This window comes from Carassius carassius, chromosome 44 (genome assembly GCF_963082965.1).
Source record: "Carassius carassius chromosome 44, fCarCar2.1, whole genome shotgun sequence".
Taxonomy (NCBI): Eukaryota; Metazoa; Chordata; class Actinopteri; order Cypriniformes; family Cyprinidae; genus Carassius; species Carassius carassius.
Genome location: NC_081798.1, coordinates 9450953 through 9466716, shown reverse-complemented (window position 1 = coordinate 9466716; position 15764 = coordinate 9450953). Strand labels below are relative to the sequence as shown.

Here is a 15764-nt window from a genome sequence, read left to right as displayed (position 1 = left end):
AACTAGACTATCACACAATCACAATCAGTGTCCTCATACCCTGCAAAATTAAATCCTGCTATAAAAATAACAAAGCTTGGGTTTGGGTTAAGATAAAAATGTGGCTTGCCCTTTTGTGTCAGTATTGGCACATGGTAAGCACCAATAGGCTGTGGAGGAGTGACACATGATCATTTTTGTGATCGTGACCTTGGAGGAGATGATAAAAGGAGTTTGCCCACTCCACCCATTCAGTCCGTGTTAAGGTCAGTTAGCAAATTAAGACTGGACACCTTAATTCATTTCATTTGCTCATCAACATTTGCTTATAATACTACAATAATAATATAAATCATAATCAAAACAGTTTTTTTTTTTTTTAAATCAAATTTTCTGTCAATATTGAAATGCCTTGTTTTATATAACATAACTTACCTCCTGGAATATACATTTAAACATTGTAATTGTGATTATACCTGCAATGTTTACTACAAGTTTGTGTTTTGCATTTATTTTTTGTCAATATATTTTTTATTTTATTTTTTAAATTATTATTATTTCATTTTTATATGTAAACTAAAATATTTCTCTTCTTTTAAGGTTATCTAGAAAGTTTTGCCTTCAGTAAGTAGGCTAAGGGAGCGGTGGATTTATCATCATGTCGAGATTGTTGGATATGAAAGAGTTTGGAGAAGCTGCTTCGTTTCTGCGCAAATTGGACCTGGAGCTGCTGGCAGCGCAAACTGTGGCGTTTGATGGTACTTGAGATACATTTTCAACTGACTTCAGCAAATGTTTTACGGTGGATACAAACACTTCGATTCTCTTTGTAATATTTGCCATCTTGTTTACGCGGCGGCTTTTTGGTGTTCGTAATTGCATGTTAGGTTCTTAACCTGTAATGCTGAAAAATTCGGCAATGAATGATTGGATTTCTAACATACAACGACTTGGACATTGATGACTGACAGCCTCCCTTGTGCGCAGGAAAGAAACGCGCTTGGATACCAGATGAAAATGACGCATAGCCTACATTGAGGTGGAAATCAGAGAGATTGATGGTGACAAAGTCATCGTTGAGACCACGGACGGGAAGGTAAAATTAAATTAATCATGTCAAAACATTATAAGAACATCCTTATTTAACTATTTGTGGATGTGCCAAAATAAGTGAACTTTTGCTTCGTTATTAAAAGTGCTTCTGAATGGTTTAGATCTCAGTTAATAAAATAAAATTGTAATAATCTAATGATTTTGCAATTGGCTAATGGCGATTGTGGTATTTTAATAAATAAGTATAGGCTACGAACATGAAATGTTGTTTTGAGTTTAAACTATTTTACATGTAAATTAAATTAAAGCTTTTTAAATAAGAAAACTAAGTAAAAGACGAACACTGCGTTATATTTAATTATTTGTCTTTGTAGCCTAGTAGTAGCCTAGTAATTTAGTAGGCTAGTATTAATGTACAATCATAGCTAGATATTTTTGAAATTATTGAGTTAACTAGCCTACCATGTTAGTCGGCAATGTAGATTTAAATTTTCATCGTCCACTCTGTATCTTACCGGTTCGATGATCTTCTGATCAAGGAAGGTTATTTTATTTTTTTTTATTTTTTTGAGCTTCCAGCCATTTTTTCACTTTTACTACGTTTAACATATTTAACACTTTCACAAACTTTTAAATAGTTCCTTCTGCTGAGACTCTTTGTCATAGTAGTTACCGTTTTCAGTCGCCAGATGGCGCCACTAACTATTTTCAATAGCGCTAGAATGAAAAGACAAGGACGGCGGAGTGCTATGAAAGTAGTGCTGGTTTGTTTACATGAGCGACTGCAAAGACTATAGAATACCCTATATGCATATAGAATAGTGTTTTAAAAGGACTTTGGTGACAGTGATCCAGTTTAGCGGCCATTTAAAAATAATATAAAAAATTTACCACATACAATTGACCTATAAAAATCTAATATTCCCTTTAATAATAGTTCATATTCATTTTTTATGTTATCTATAACCCTGCTCTGACCATAGTTAACTCCTGCAGTGTTTAACTGTGAAGGAGGATGACGTTCAACAGATGAACCCTCCGAAGTTTGACATGATAGAGGACATGGCTATGCTCACACACCTGAATGAAGCTTCGGTGCTCTATAATCTACGTAGGCGCTACAGCAGTTGGATGATCTATGTTGGTACCATCACATCACAAATCTGCCCTTTCTCACTAGTCTTTGATGCCACAAATAACTTGACCGCAGCATTAAACATAGAGGGGCGGCACTATTCATAGAACTTTACAGTCACAGTAATGAATTTAACACTTGCCCTTTGCCAAGGGACAAATACAAGTGAATTCCCTATAGGCATGTCCTTTACAACTGCCACAGTCAAAGTACTTCATAAAGTCATTTAAGGGAAGTTATTTTTTCCTTAAGAGCATTTAAACATTGTATACATGGGAAAACTAAAATATTAAAGCCCATATTCATTAAGTTATCAGTTAAATTATCATAGGAAAAAGTCACACTGTGAGGTATAACAGCACACTCATATGGTAATTTGTAAGTATTATGTTATGGCAAATTAGTGGCTAATTTGTCACATTTTTTACAATGTCATTTATGTGTTTTTGTATGATCAGCTTGCACCTCACTGATGGTTAGGTTTAAGGTTGGACCTTCTTGGTTTATTTTGAAAATGTTACCTTTTTGTATGAAAAAAGTTAAAGTAGGGGTCTTCAAACCCAGAGATTTGTGGCGGTTCTGCAGGGCATTTGCAAATTATAATTTGGGTATGATTAGTTTGCCAAAATACAGCTAGAAATATCTTTGCCACTTTGACTTTGAATAGAAATAAGGGTACAGATTTTGTACATATGACCAGTGAAAATATTTTGGCTTTGTAATTTAAGCATCATATCAAATTACGTATATACAATAGTTCTTTCTATTATCGGCAAGGCTTAAAATACAACCCTCTGCTTCATCTCTATATCCAACAATTTCTCTGGGCTGAAGAATTGTGTAATTTATCCTGACTGGATTCGGTACCTGAGATTAATTTTGTCAAATCTTTTCATGGCAGACATATTCTGGACTCTTCTGTGTGACCGTAAACCCATATAAATGGCTTCCGTCTACACGACCCCTGTAGTGGCTGCCTACAAACGCCGCTCTGAGGCTCCACCTCACATCTATTCCATTTCTGACAATGCCTACAATGATATGTTGTGCAGTAAGTATTACATTAAAGTATTGCTTGTCTCTACCCTCTACAGTAACTTACAGGTGGGATAATTTCACTTCAGAAAGGCCCTTTATGACCTGAAACAAATCCGTTATTGTTTACCCCCACAGATTGTGAGAATCAGTCCATGCTAATCATGTAAGTTTTGACATACCTGTACACATTCTGTATTGCTGAGAGTGAGACATTTTCAGTGTGGAAAAAAATTCAGTCACTGAGAATGTAATTTTTCAGATTACATGTCCAACTTTTTTTGTTGCTATGTTTTTTATAATGTTCTTTGCTGAGGTAGTTTTCTTTCATTTTTCAAATGTCTTATCATTCAGTCATTTCTTGATAATCATAGCGGAGAATCTGGTGCTGGCTAAACAGTAAACACAGAACATGTAACTCAGTATTTTGCCATAGTAGCAGCTCTGGGTGAGGCACAGACTGAAAAAGGAGTAAGACACAAGCTCTCTCAGTTTCTCTCAAATCATCTCCCGCTTCTTTTTCAGTCAGCTTTTTTTTTTTTACCTCTCATGCTGGCAAGTGTTTGTCATTTTCATTTTGAAGTCGCTCCTCATGTAGATGTCCAGCACATTTTTTACAGTGAAATTACTACTGTGTATTGTAACAAAGTTAACTGTTATGGACATCCAGACTCAGATTTGTCTATCTAATGTGGCTCACTCTGCTAAGGCACTGGTTCCGAACCTCTGAGGTCATGGGTTCGAATCCAGTGAGGCTGATGTGGGAAGTTGTGGCCTAGTTGTAGAGAGTTTGACTCCTAACCCTAGGGTTGTGGGTTTGAATCTCAGGCTGGCAATACCATGACTTAGGTGCCCTTGAGCAAGGCACTGAGCTGCTCTCTGGGTGTGTGTTCACTGCTGTGTGTATTCACTTTGGATGGGTTAAATGCAGAGCATGAATTCTGAGTATGGGTTGCCATACTTGGCTGAATGTCAACTCACTTTCACTTTTTTTTTCATATATCTTTTGGTTTTTGTGCGGTTGATCTGACTCCATGTGTCTTCTATAGCTTAACCCCATCATCTCCTGCCTTTTTCTTCCTCGTCTTGAAGTTTTTCTGTGAAACAAATTTGTGATTAACATTTAACCTTTCCTTTTTTCAGTTTCAAGCGGGCCCAACCTCTTTCAGTTTCCTTGATTTCAGCTTTTTGTTTTCATTTTTAAATCCATTGTTCACAGAATTTTTTTTTCTCTGATTATAATAGGGTGTGGTTGTTAAATACTTTGATGTGAGCTAACAAAATTTTACCCCATTTTTTATTCTTAAACCATGTTTGTCTAAAAAATTAGCATTTTCATTTATAACAAATTCTTTTTTGATCTATATTTTATCTATTTTGATGACAGATTGTTGACTAGCATAGTATAAAACTTTTTTACATTTTACATTTTTACAAAAAAAAAACTGCATTATATTGCATTCACATTAAATAATCAGGCTGTTAAATGTAGAATGAAATAATAACAATGTAATAACAGAAGATGAGAAATATGTGCTCTTTTACAAGACAACCATTTTTATGTGTTTTATGTTTTAAGGCCTCTTCCAGTAAAACTGGGATGAGTATATCTTCACACGTGGGGACAACAAATAAAGCTCAAAAACATATCAATTATAAAATAATGTTTCTTAAGGTACTTTAGAAGACCAGATCATTGAAGCTAATCCTGCAATGGAGGCTTTTGGAAATGCCAAGACATTATGGAATGACAACTCATCGCGTTTTGTGAGTATTTGTCTCAATATATAGACCAAATTTGTAGTTTTTGAGTCTAAATTCTGTTTACTTGCAAGTTAAGACCTGTTACCATGTTGTAAAATTAAACTATCAAGCATTGTTGATCCAACCATGGCGTATTTCTTTAAATCCCTCTTTAGGGTAAGTTCATCAGGATCCATTTCAACGGGAAACTGGCTTCTGCTGACATTGGCATATGTAAGTAAATGATTCAAAGAATGATGGTGACCCTCCAATTTATGTCATTCCAAAATGTAAAAACTGACAGTGCAGTGATTTTTCAAATGACTTCTCTCTAGATCTTCTGGAAAAATCCAGAGTGATATTTCAGCAGCCTGTAGAGTGTAGTTACCACATCTACTACCAAATCATGTCTGAATGCCTGAATTTCTTGGTAAGTTAAATGCTACAATTACAAATTACAAATACAACAGTATTTTATTGCCATATTATTAATAAATGTATTCTTTTCATGTGGATTTCAGACATGCTTCTGGTCTCTTCAAACCCCTATGTCTACCATTTTTGCTCCCAAGGAGTGACAACGGTGAAGAATATGGATGACGGGCAGGAGCTTATGGCTACTGACGTAAGCTTTAAAATCTCTCATCCCTTCTAAAACCATATGAAAAAAATGACAAAATCATTCGCTTGCCCATCCAGCATGCCATGGATATCCTTGGATTCACTCCAGAAGAAAAGTATGGCTGCTATAAAATAGTAGGGGCCGTCATGCACTTCGGGAACATGAAATTCAGAGCCAGAGGCTGATGGCACTGAAAGTGAATGTAAATCTAGAATTTAGTTAGTCATTATTACAGTATTACAGTTATCCAAAGCTTAAATGAAATAATCTTTCCAGTTGTTGATAAGGCCTCCTACCTGATGGGTGTTAGCTCAGCAGACCTTACAAAGTGTCTTCTGCACCCCAGAATGAAGGTGGGCAATGAGTATGTGGTTAAAGGACAGAATGTAGAACAGCTGAGAAGTTTGCACAAAATCCTTCCTCATTGGCTGTATGTCTATAGCTACAAAAACAGAATTATTTTGCTATGGCAATAATGCATGTTTAAACCACTGACATTTACTGTTGATCTACTAAGATACAAGGAATAAAGCAGCCTGAAAAATCAGCCTGGTATCCAGGCAACTGTTGCAATCCATGAGTGGCAGCTGTGATCTTCATGTGCTCCACACACACTGTGTGGCTCCACCAGGTTAACTATGCAGTGGGAGCTCTGGCCAAAGCCACTTATGATCGCATGTTCTAGTGGTTGGTGGGGCGTATAAATAGGACGCTGTACACTGTTCTGCCACGCCAGTTCTTTATCGGAGTGCTGGACATCGTCGGCTTTGAGATCTTTGAGGTGAGTGACTCTCGAAATTCCACACCGCACTTATCTAGATTTCCGTCGGCATTCACACTTGTACATCTGTCATGTGGATTCTATCAACAGCTCAACAGCTTCGAGGAGCTCTGCATCAATTCACCAATGAGAAACTGCAACAGTTTTTCAACCACCACATGCTCATCCTGGTACAGGAGGAATACAAAAGGGAGGGCACTGAGTGGACCTTTATTGACTTTGGGCTTGATTTCCAGACCTGCATTGATCTCTTTGAAAAGGTTTTTTGTTGTTGTTGTTTTTACTTAAAACAATGAGATGAAATACAGTAACAATTAGAAAAAATCCCTTCTAAGCTGTTTTCTCTTTGTTAGCCCTTAGGAATCATGTCCATTCTTGAAGAGGAGTGCATGTTCCCTAAAGCTACTGACAACAGCTTCAAGGCAAAGCTCTTTGACAATCACCTTGGCAAATCTGCCAATTTCCAAAAGCCAATGCCTGACAAGAAAAGAAAGTATGAGGCTCATTTTGAGCTAGTGCACTATGAAGGAGTGGTGAGTTTCTACCAATAATAGAGCTCCTATAAGGCAGCACTTGATGTTACAAGTATTTATGATGCATTTTAGATTGTCCTTGGTGCTTTTTGCATTGAAAAACAACTTAACCAGTCTGTTTGCTGGTTTCCACCAGCAAGCTTCTAGGTAGTCTATATGAGAATTATGTTAGCTCTGACTCAGATAAATATACCCCACAGTTTACCTGAAATATGCCACAATTCTCTTCTAAACCATAAAATACTCCTAAATATAACTTTTTCCTTTTAGCCTCTAAAACAAAAACAAGCGGCAAGGAAAAGAGGAAAAAGGCTGCTTCCTTCCAGACAGTGTCACAACTACACAAGGTAGGAATATAACCAGACACTACTGCACTTGGTGCAAATTAGTTAGTAACAACACATAATCAGATATTCATGGTCATTAAAACAAGAAAATCAAAACTCTTCAGTACTGAGAGGGAGGCAGTTAAGACTTGCAGTGATGTTTAGAGAAATGACACATGAACATCACTTTAAGTCTGTGCTGTCTCCTGTTCTGTCTGTGTCCACAAAGAGCATCAACAACTCAGGTAAAGTCTTGGAACACATCTGACAATGTTTTGGAGAAGGACACTTTTGCATATGTTATTGATTGCATTTGATTTGGGCTGTGTAAAAGGATAGGAACTTCTGTACAGCAATGTTTCTGTTTTTTCCAACTACAGGAGAATCTCAACAAGTTGATGACAAACTTGCAGAGCACTCAGCCCCAGTTTGTGTGCTGCATTATTCCAAATAAGACCAAAACACCAGGTGTTGTAACCAATGAATGCTTCAACACATCCAAACCGATAGGATTATAATGGGAATTACTATTTTTGAGCATCAAACAATTTCACAGTTTAGTTTTACACTGTAACAACAACCTGAAAGAGAATCTAAGTTGCAAAACCTCAAAACATTTTCATCTTTTTGCAGGTATCATGGATGCCTACAGAGTCCTGGAGGGCATTTGCATTTGCAGGAAGGGATTTCCTAAGAGAATTCTTTATGCCGATTTCAAACAATGGTGAGAAGAGCTACTATTGACACGCCTTGTGTACTCTTGAAAACATCCAAAAATGCACAGCGAATTACAATACAATCTTGACATTACTTTTAGAGAGTATAATTTCCCTGTGTGAACATGTTTTGATCAATGCAATGATTTGATGTTCACTAAAAAATTTAGGCTGAATTTTAAAGGCATCACTGCAGTTAAAATAAGCAATAAGGATGTCTATATTCCTCCTTTTCACAGGTATTGCATTTTGAATCCTCACGCAGTCCCTGATGACAAGTTTGTTGACAGCAGGAAAGCTGCAGATAAACTTCTGGCTTCACTGGACATCGACCATAATCAGTATAGATTTGGACATACTAAAGCAAGTCAGACTTCAGCCAATAAAAGGTTGTTGCTTTCAGCCTCAAGCAATGGGACATCAATCACAGGTTAACTCTGTACACAAGACAAAATGAGCTAAATCAACCCGTCTGTGTCTCTGCATTACAGGTGTTCTTTAAAGCTGGTCTGTTGGGAGACCTGGAGGAGACGAGGGACGAGCGTCTGTCTAAAGTTCTCACTCTACTGCAGGCCGCCAGCAGTGGCAAGATCATGAGGATGGAGCTGAAGAAGATGATGGAGAGGAAGTAATACATGATTCTATTAAAAAAGAAAATTCTGAAATTAAAATACGGTGGCCCCCAAGCATATTTGGATATTTAAGTCACACTTAAAATGAATACAAGTAATTGCATTAGATAACATTTCCAACCAGGTTCCAATTTTTTTAAGAAAGATATTTCATAAAAAATGTATTTCCTATAGTTAGTGGAACATCCACCCCACCAAAAAAATTACTTTGAAAAAAACCATCATTTATTTAAAGATGTCACTTGGTTTTATATTGTCATATTTAATGCAAAATTTAAAGAAATTTATATATTTTAAGTGTGGTTTAAGTGACAAAATACATTTTGGGATCACTGCATATTGATTTAGAGAATTTCTGAACATAAAATATGAAGTTACATATTCAGACTTAAAGGAAGACTCCACTTTTTTTTGAAAATAGGCTCATTTTCCAACTCCCCTAGACTTAACCAGTTGAGTTTTACCATTTTCGAAATCCATTCAACCAATCTCCGGGTCTGGTGGTATAACTTTTAGCTTAACTTAGCATAGATCATTGAATCTGATTAGAATGTTTGTATCTTGCTCAAAAATGACCAAAGAGTTTTTTATTTTTGTCCTATTTAAAACTTGACTCTACTGTAGTTACATCGTGTACTAAGATTGACGGAAATTGAAAAGTTGCGATATGGCTGATATGGCTGAAACTAGCTAGGGACTATTTTCATGCATTGTATCACTGCACCAGCTGCACCCATGGTACGGCAGCAAAGTTCCTTGATTATTACGCCAGAATGAGAGTGTAGTTCCTAGCCATATCGGCCTAGGAAATTGCAACCTTTCATTTACCGTTGGTCTTAGTACATGATGTAACTACAGCAGAGTCAAGATATAGAAACTCTTTGGTAATTTTTGAGCGAAATGCTAACGGTCTAATCAGATACGATGATTTATGCTAAGCTAAGCTAAACGTTCTACCACCAGACCCAGAGATCGTTTGAATAGATTCAAAAATGGTAAAACGTAACTGGTTAACTCTAGAGGAGTTGTAAAATGAGCCTATTTTCAAAAAAAAAGTGGAGTGTTCCTTTAAGGTTCAGTCACATTAGCACAATTTCACAAGCAAAAATGTCTAAAGCACATCTCACACAGACATCACTTTCAAACCAAGCATCTTTCAATTGGTCAGTGCAATGAATTCTTATTGAATTCCTATTGAAAATTACTCAATTTTGACTGACAATTCACCAAACAACCATAAATGTGCATATATTCTCCATATTCTTGATGCCGTCCCACACAAATATTCACAAACTATACTGATATCCAGCAGGTTTACTTCTAATAAAGTTAGCAACAAGCTGTTGTCACATGATATCTCTTAACCCTCAACATATGAGAGGTATTTTGGGGCCATGTGGATGGAGTGTGTGAGGCGTGTGTCTTCAGACATCCATTTGTCCATGTGTGCGTGTGTGGCCGAGACCCTTCATATGCTCCGACACTCTCTGTGAAACGCGAGGTTCTCCATGCCCATATCCATGACCTCCACCCTTCCCCTTATTAGACAATGCAGGCGGTGTCCTTGAAGCCCAGAAGCCCAGTGGGTCACCTGACAGCTGCTCAGCCCACTCCCCACTAAAAATACAGTCCAGCACCCTGCTCAAAGGCCTGTTTTGCCAAGGCGCCTGTTCCTCTAAAGGACCACATTGAAAGCATATCTGCAGACTGGCAAAGGATTAAAGCCGCTGGTTCACAGAAGGCCTTCAGTTTCTAAATAAATATTAGACACTTCACCTTTTGGGTGGCCTGGAGCACAGATGCATGGCAGCTATTTGATCGGACCGAATTCTCTGTCGTCATCCACTAACATATAACCACAGTACTGTGAAAGCAAGCACATGACATCTGAAAGTCGCCCCAGTAATAGACTAACTAAAGTGAGCCTCGTTTCATGCATTCATGGACGCAAGCCAGTGGGTCATATGGGGGTGACAAAGTCTTCCCAGGATCAGGGTTGATGTTGTTGACTTAAACTATTAAAATCAATTTCACTAACTGAAGTAAAGTTCAAATAACAAGAAATCAAATATAAATATTAGATCATTAGAAAAACTGTCTTGGCAACTCACTGAATTAAAAATAAGTTTTAGCTGAAGTACTACTGTACTACTGAATTTCAACTGTCCTCTTGAAATAAAAGTTACAAAAAGCCTATAAATATAACTTTAAAAAAAAGAAAATATAAAATAAATGCTAATTCTAAATATTACTAAATACTATAACAGTATAAAATAATACTAAAACAACACTAATGCATTAATAGTTTGTGGGTTCATGTGGTTAACAAATGTAACCGTAAAACTAAAATGAACATTGTATTGTTAAAAACAAGAGGATTGCACCCAAAGCAACGGCTATATATAGAGGCTGTAAGAATGGAAGCCGGCCTTTCAATTTATAGAGACAATTACGTGATGTTACTGGACCAGGCTGAAAAATACAGTATTTAATTATAGTTTAGAAATAAAGAAACAACCCTTTTCGGTTTCAAGTATATAGGAGCTATAATTATATCACCAAGATGGCCACCAAGTGGACTGACATGCCTTAAAGAGACTATACCCATGGTATAACCTAATTATACCTGCCTCTTGTCATTAGGTAGGCTCTTATGATCATCCAGTGGAATATCCGGGCCTTCAACTTCGTGAAGAACTGGCCTTGGATGAAACTTATCTTCAAAATCAAGCCCCTGCTGAGGAGTGCCGCCACGGAAAAAGAGCTGGCCGCTCTAAAAGAGGAGTTCCTGAAGCTAAAGGAGGCACTAGAGAAATCAGAGTCCAAACATAAGGAACTGGAAGAGAAACAGGTCAGCCTGATCCAAGAGAAGAATGACCTTTCCCTGCTGCTTCAGGCAGTAACAACGGCAATCATACTGTTTGCTCATAAACACCACAAATATGGTGCTAAAGAACTACTCATTATTTCATTTTTATATTTTACTGTGTTACATAAGGGCATTTAGTACAGTGTCATAAAGTTTGCAATTTGGCAAAAAGACTAAATGCAGGTGAAATCTTTTTTTTTTCATCGCTGAATGCATAATAATATACAATTATTCTTCTCCAAGGCACTAATTTTGACATGATCTAAATAATCTATGTAGGTTTAAGGGAAAGAAAATTATCAAAAGGATGTACAGTTTTATTGGGGTTTAATGCCATTACCCAACAAATTATAAAATTGTCTAAAAGGAATACAATTAATTGTACATAATCAGGTGTTAAATTGTTTAAATGTACTTTCTAATCGCTCAACAGGAGCAGGATAACCTGGCAGATGCAGAGGACCATTGTGACCTGCTCACCAAGACCAAGATTCAACTTGACGCCAAAGTGATGGAGATGACTGAATGCCTGGAAGATGAAGAGGAGATGAACGCTACTGTTGTGGCAAAAAACACAAGCTTGAGGATGAGTGTGCTGGGCTGAAAAAGGACATTGATGATCTGGAGATAACCTTGGCCAAGGTGGAGAAGGAGAAGCATGCCACAGAAAACAAGGTGAGCCCATTCTTTTGACAAAAATGAAGGACAAGGTTTGTTGTTGAGCCACTGTGAAGTCTGTTAAACTAATTAAAGTCCCTTTTCATAGGTGAAGAATCTGATAGAAGAGATGGCAGCTTTGGATGAAACTATTCGAAAGCTCAGTAAAGAGAAGAAGGCCCTACAGAGGAAGACAAAGTCAACACTCTGACTAAGGCCAAAGCCAAGTTGGAGCAGCAAGTAGATGATGTAAGGTGGAAAAAAATTTAAACAGTTTCAAATAGAAGAATAAACCAGAAATCAGTAATGCACTATAATTCCAGCAAGTGCTCATCATCCAGCTTCAAAAGAAGATCAAGGAACTGCAGGTGAGTCAAACTGGACTGTTAAATTTCTTGAGTTTGTGTTTCTATCAGAACACCTTCATTCATTCTTTCTTGGTGTTTAAGGTTCGCATTAAGGCACTCGAAGAGGAACTGGAAGCAGAGCGCTCCAAGCGAGAAGGAGAAATAGCGATACGAAGCTCAGCGAGCGTCTCGAGGAAGCCAGAGGTGCCACGTCAGCTCAAATTGAGATGAATAATAATAATAAGAAAACATGAGGCAGACTTTCTAAAACTGCATCGTGACCTTGAGGAGGCCATACTGCACCACGAGGCTATGACTGTCGCACTGCGTAAAAAGCATGCAGACAGTGTGGCTGAAATGAGTGAGCAAATTGACAACCTTCAGCGAGTCAAACAGAAGTTGGAGAAGGAGAGAAGTGAGGCCAAGATGGAGGCAGATGACCTAACCTTCAATTTAGAGCAGCTGGCAAAGAGCAAGGTGGAAAACATGATCCATGTTGCACCACATTCTGATCTAATTTAAATAGTATTAATTTAGCTTTGACTTTAACATTGAAAAATCATGGGATGATTCCAGTTGAGCTCAGGTTTAAAATCTTTTTAGTTATTTGCATGCTCTTAGTTTGTATATTTAATCAAATTATTTCACACAATAAGTTTAAAATGTATTTGGTATCATGAATTTACAACAAACAACATTTTTTACAGCATTTATTAACATGGTTTGATGTTAATTTTTAAATTTACTCAAACATTTATACATTTACGTTACATTTAGTAGATGCTTGTATCCATAGTGTCTTACAAATGAGGACAATAGAAGCAATCAAAACCAACAAAAAAAGCAATAATATGTTAAGAATATTATAAGTGCTATGACAAGTCTCGGTTAGTCTAATAAAGTACACAAAGCAGTTGTTTTAATATACTAAAATGAAAACAGAATAGAAAAAGAATAGAGATCTCTAGTAATAGAGTTTTTTTTAATAATAAATAAAAAGAAGACAAGTAGATAGAGTAGAAAAAGAATAGAGAATGCTAGTGCTAGTGTAAATCACATTAGTGGAAGCACATGTGACCAGTTGTTTAATCTTATGTGCTATACAACTCAGAAACTCAATGCATCTTTTGCGTACATTTAAGACAAAGACACATACATACAACTTTATTAATTTTATTCAAATATTACAGGCTGCCACTGAGAATATGTGTCACCTCTATGAGGACCAGATGAACGAATCAAAAGCCGAAGTGGAGGAGCTCCAAAGGCAACTCAGCAACAACACACAGCGAGCCCGGGCTCAAGCTGAAAGCGGTATACAAACAAACTACCTACTAAACAAGTTCATACTTAACAAGAACCACTGAGACATTTATGCATTGGTTTGAGACATCTAATATCCTTAATAAAACGTAAAACGTTTTTACAGCTTAGCTGAGCAGAAAGCTGGAGGGGCATGAAGCTCTGGTATCTCAGCTACAGCGCAACAAAAACTCCCTTAGCCAAAACATTGAAGAGCACGAGAAACAACTAGATGAAGAAACCAAAGTAAGAGAAACAATTTTTCTCACTGCTTTTATGTGGAACCAATTTCTACTATTGATTTATCTTTGGCATCTGCTCCTTTCAGTCAAAGAATGCCTTGGCTCACGCACTGCAATCATCTAGGCATGAATGTGATCTGCTGAGAGAGCAGTATGAGGAAGAGCAAGTGGGCAAATCTGAGCTGCAGCGTGCACTGTCCAAGGCCAATGCCGAAGTCGCACAGTGTAGGACCAAGTATGAGACAGACGCCATATAGAAGACAGAGGATCTCGAGGAAGCAAAGTGAGTGTGTGGACTAGACAGGAAATAATGACTGGCTTCATTAGATCTAAAACTGAACCATTAAATTCCCATAATTGATAGGAAGAAGCTGGCCGTCTGCATCCAAGAGGTTGAGGAACAAGTCGAGGCATCAGATGCAAAGGGCTCCTCCCTAGAAAAGACCAAACAACGACTGCAGTCTGAGATTGAGGATCTCGTAGTCGATCTGGAGCGCTCTAATGCAGCCGCTGCTGCCCTGGATAAGGAGCAGAGGCAATTTGACAAGATTCTGGCTGAATGAAGCAGAAGTACGAAGAGTGTCAGTCTGAGCTGGAGTCTTCACAGAAAGAGTCTCGTAATCTGAGCACAGAGCTGTTTAAACTCAAGAACTCTTATGAGGAGGCTCTGGACCATCTGAAGAGCATCAAACGGGAGAATACAAATCTACAGGGTATGCTTTGAACTGCATGGATTATGAGTAGAGAAAAAAACTACAATATATTTATCAGTCACAAAACGTGACTTATCAATACCTTTCATGTTTCTGACAGAGGAGATTTCTGACCTGAATGACCAAATAGGCCAGGGCAGCAAGACCAATTGATGAGCTTGAGAAGATCAAGAAGGGCTTAGATCTGGAGGAGACTGAAATTCAGGCAGCCCTGGAGGAAGCTGAAGTATGAATCATCTTTGTGTCTTCAAATGTTTGTAGTTGAAAACCAAAAATAAAAAACAAGAGTCACATTGTAATTAGACCAGAAAATATACTTAATGTATTGACTTAAACACATGAAAAACATATTACATCATTCATGTCAAAAGGAGAAGTATTTTTTTATGATTTAGGATTATTATTGTGACATAAAAGTGGTATATTTTCTGTTAGGTCTTTTTTAGGTAAGGTAAAAGCTGCAGTCCATAACTTTTGCTGCTCTAGCGGTTAATAAACAGAACTGCGTCCTTGCGGAAGAACATTGTAGCCGGAGCTACTTCTCTCTGTTTATGTCTATGGCGAATCACGCCGGTACAGGGCTACTCCGCAGCAGTGCCTACGCGAATCAGTCTAAATAGTCCGAATATAAACACTTGTTACAGGTGTACCGTAAACAGCTGGAGCTGGAGGGCGACCTGAATGAAATGGGGGTTCAGCTGAACCATGCAAATCACTTGGCCACTGAGTCCCAAAAAATGGCCCGCAACCTGCAGACACAGATTAAGGTAAATTAAACTATTATTATAACAAACATATTTTAATCATTACATCATAATTGTGGGAAATAAGACACAGGTTTGGAATATTTCCATACTAGATGTATGCAAAAATACCTAAGGATTTACCATCAGTCTTTGCAGAAGGCAGTTCTTCCGAGCACTTATGACAAATAATACATAGCCATTTTCCATAATTCTTTCTTCCTCCCCAGAACAAGTCAATGCTTAATCAAAGAAAAAGTTAGAGAGCGTTATCTCCACGTTGTCTAGCGAGGTGGATGATGCTGTGCAGGAGTGCTGAAATGCAGAAGAAAAAGC

The 15764-nt window shown here is 37.5% G+C and overlaps 1 pseudogene; it reads left to right on the top strand.

Annotated features, from left to right (window-relative positions):
- The first annotated feature begins 580 nt into the window (after positions 1-580).
- On the top strand, positions 581-14917 carry LOC132126564 (myosin-7-like; annotated as a pseudogene).
- The last annotated feature ends 847 nt before the right edge of the window (positions 14918-15764 follow it).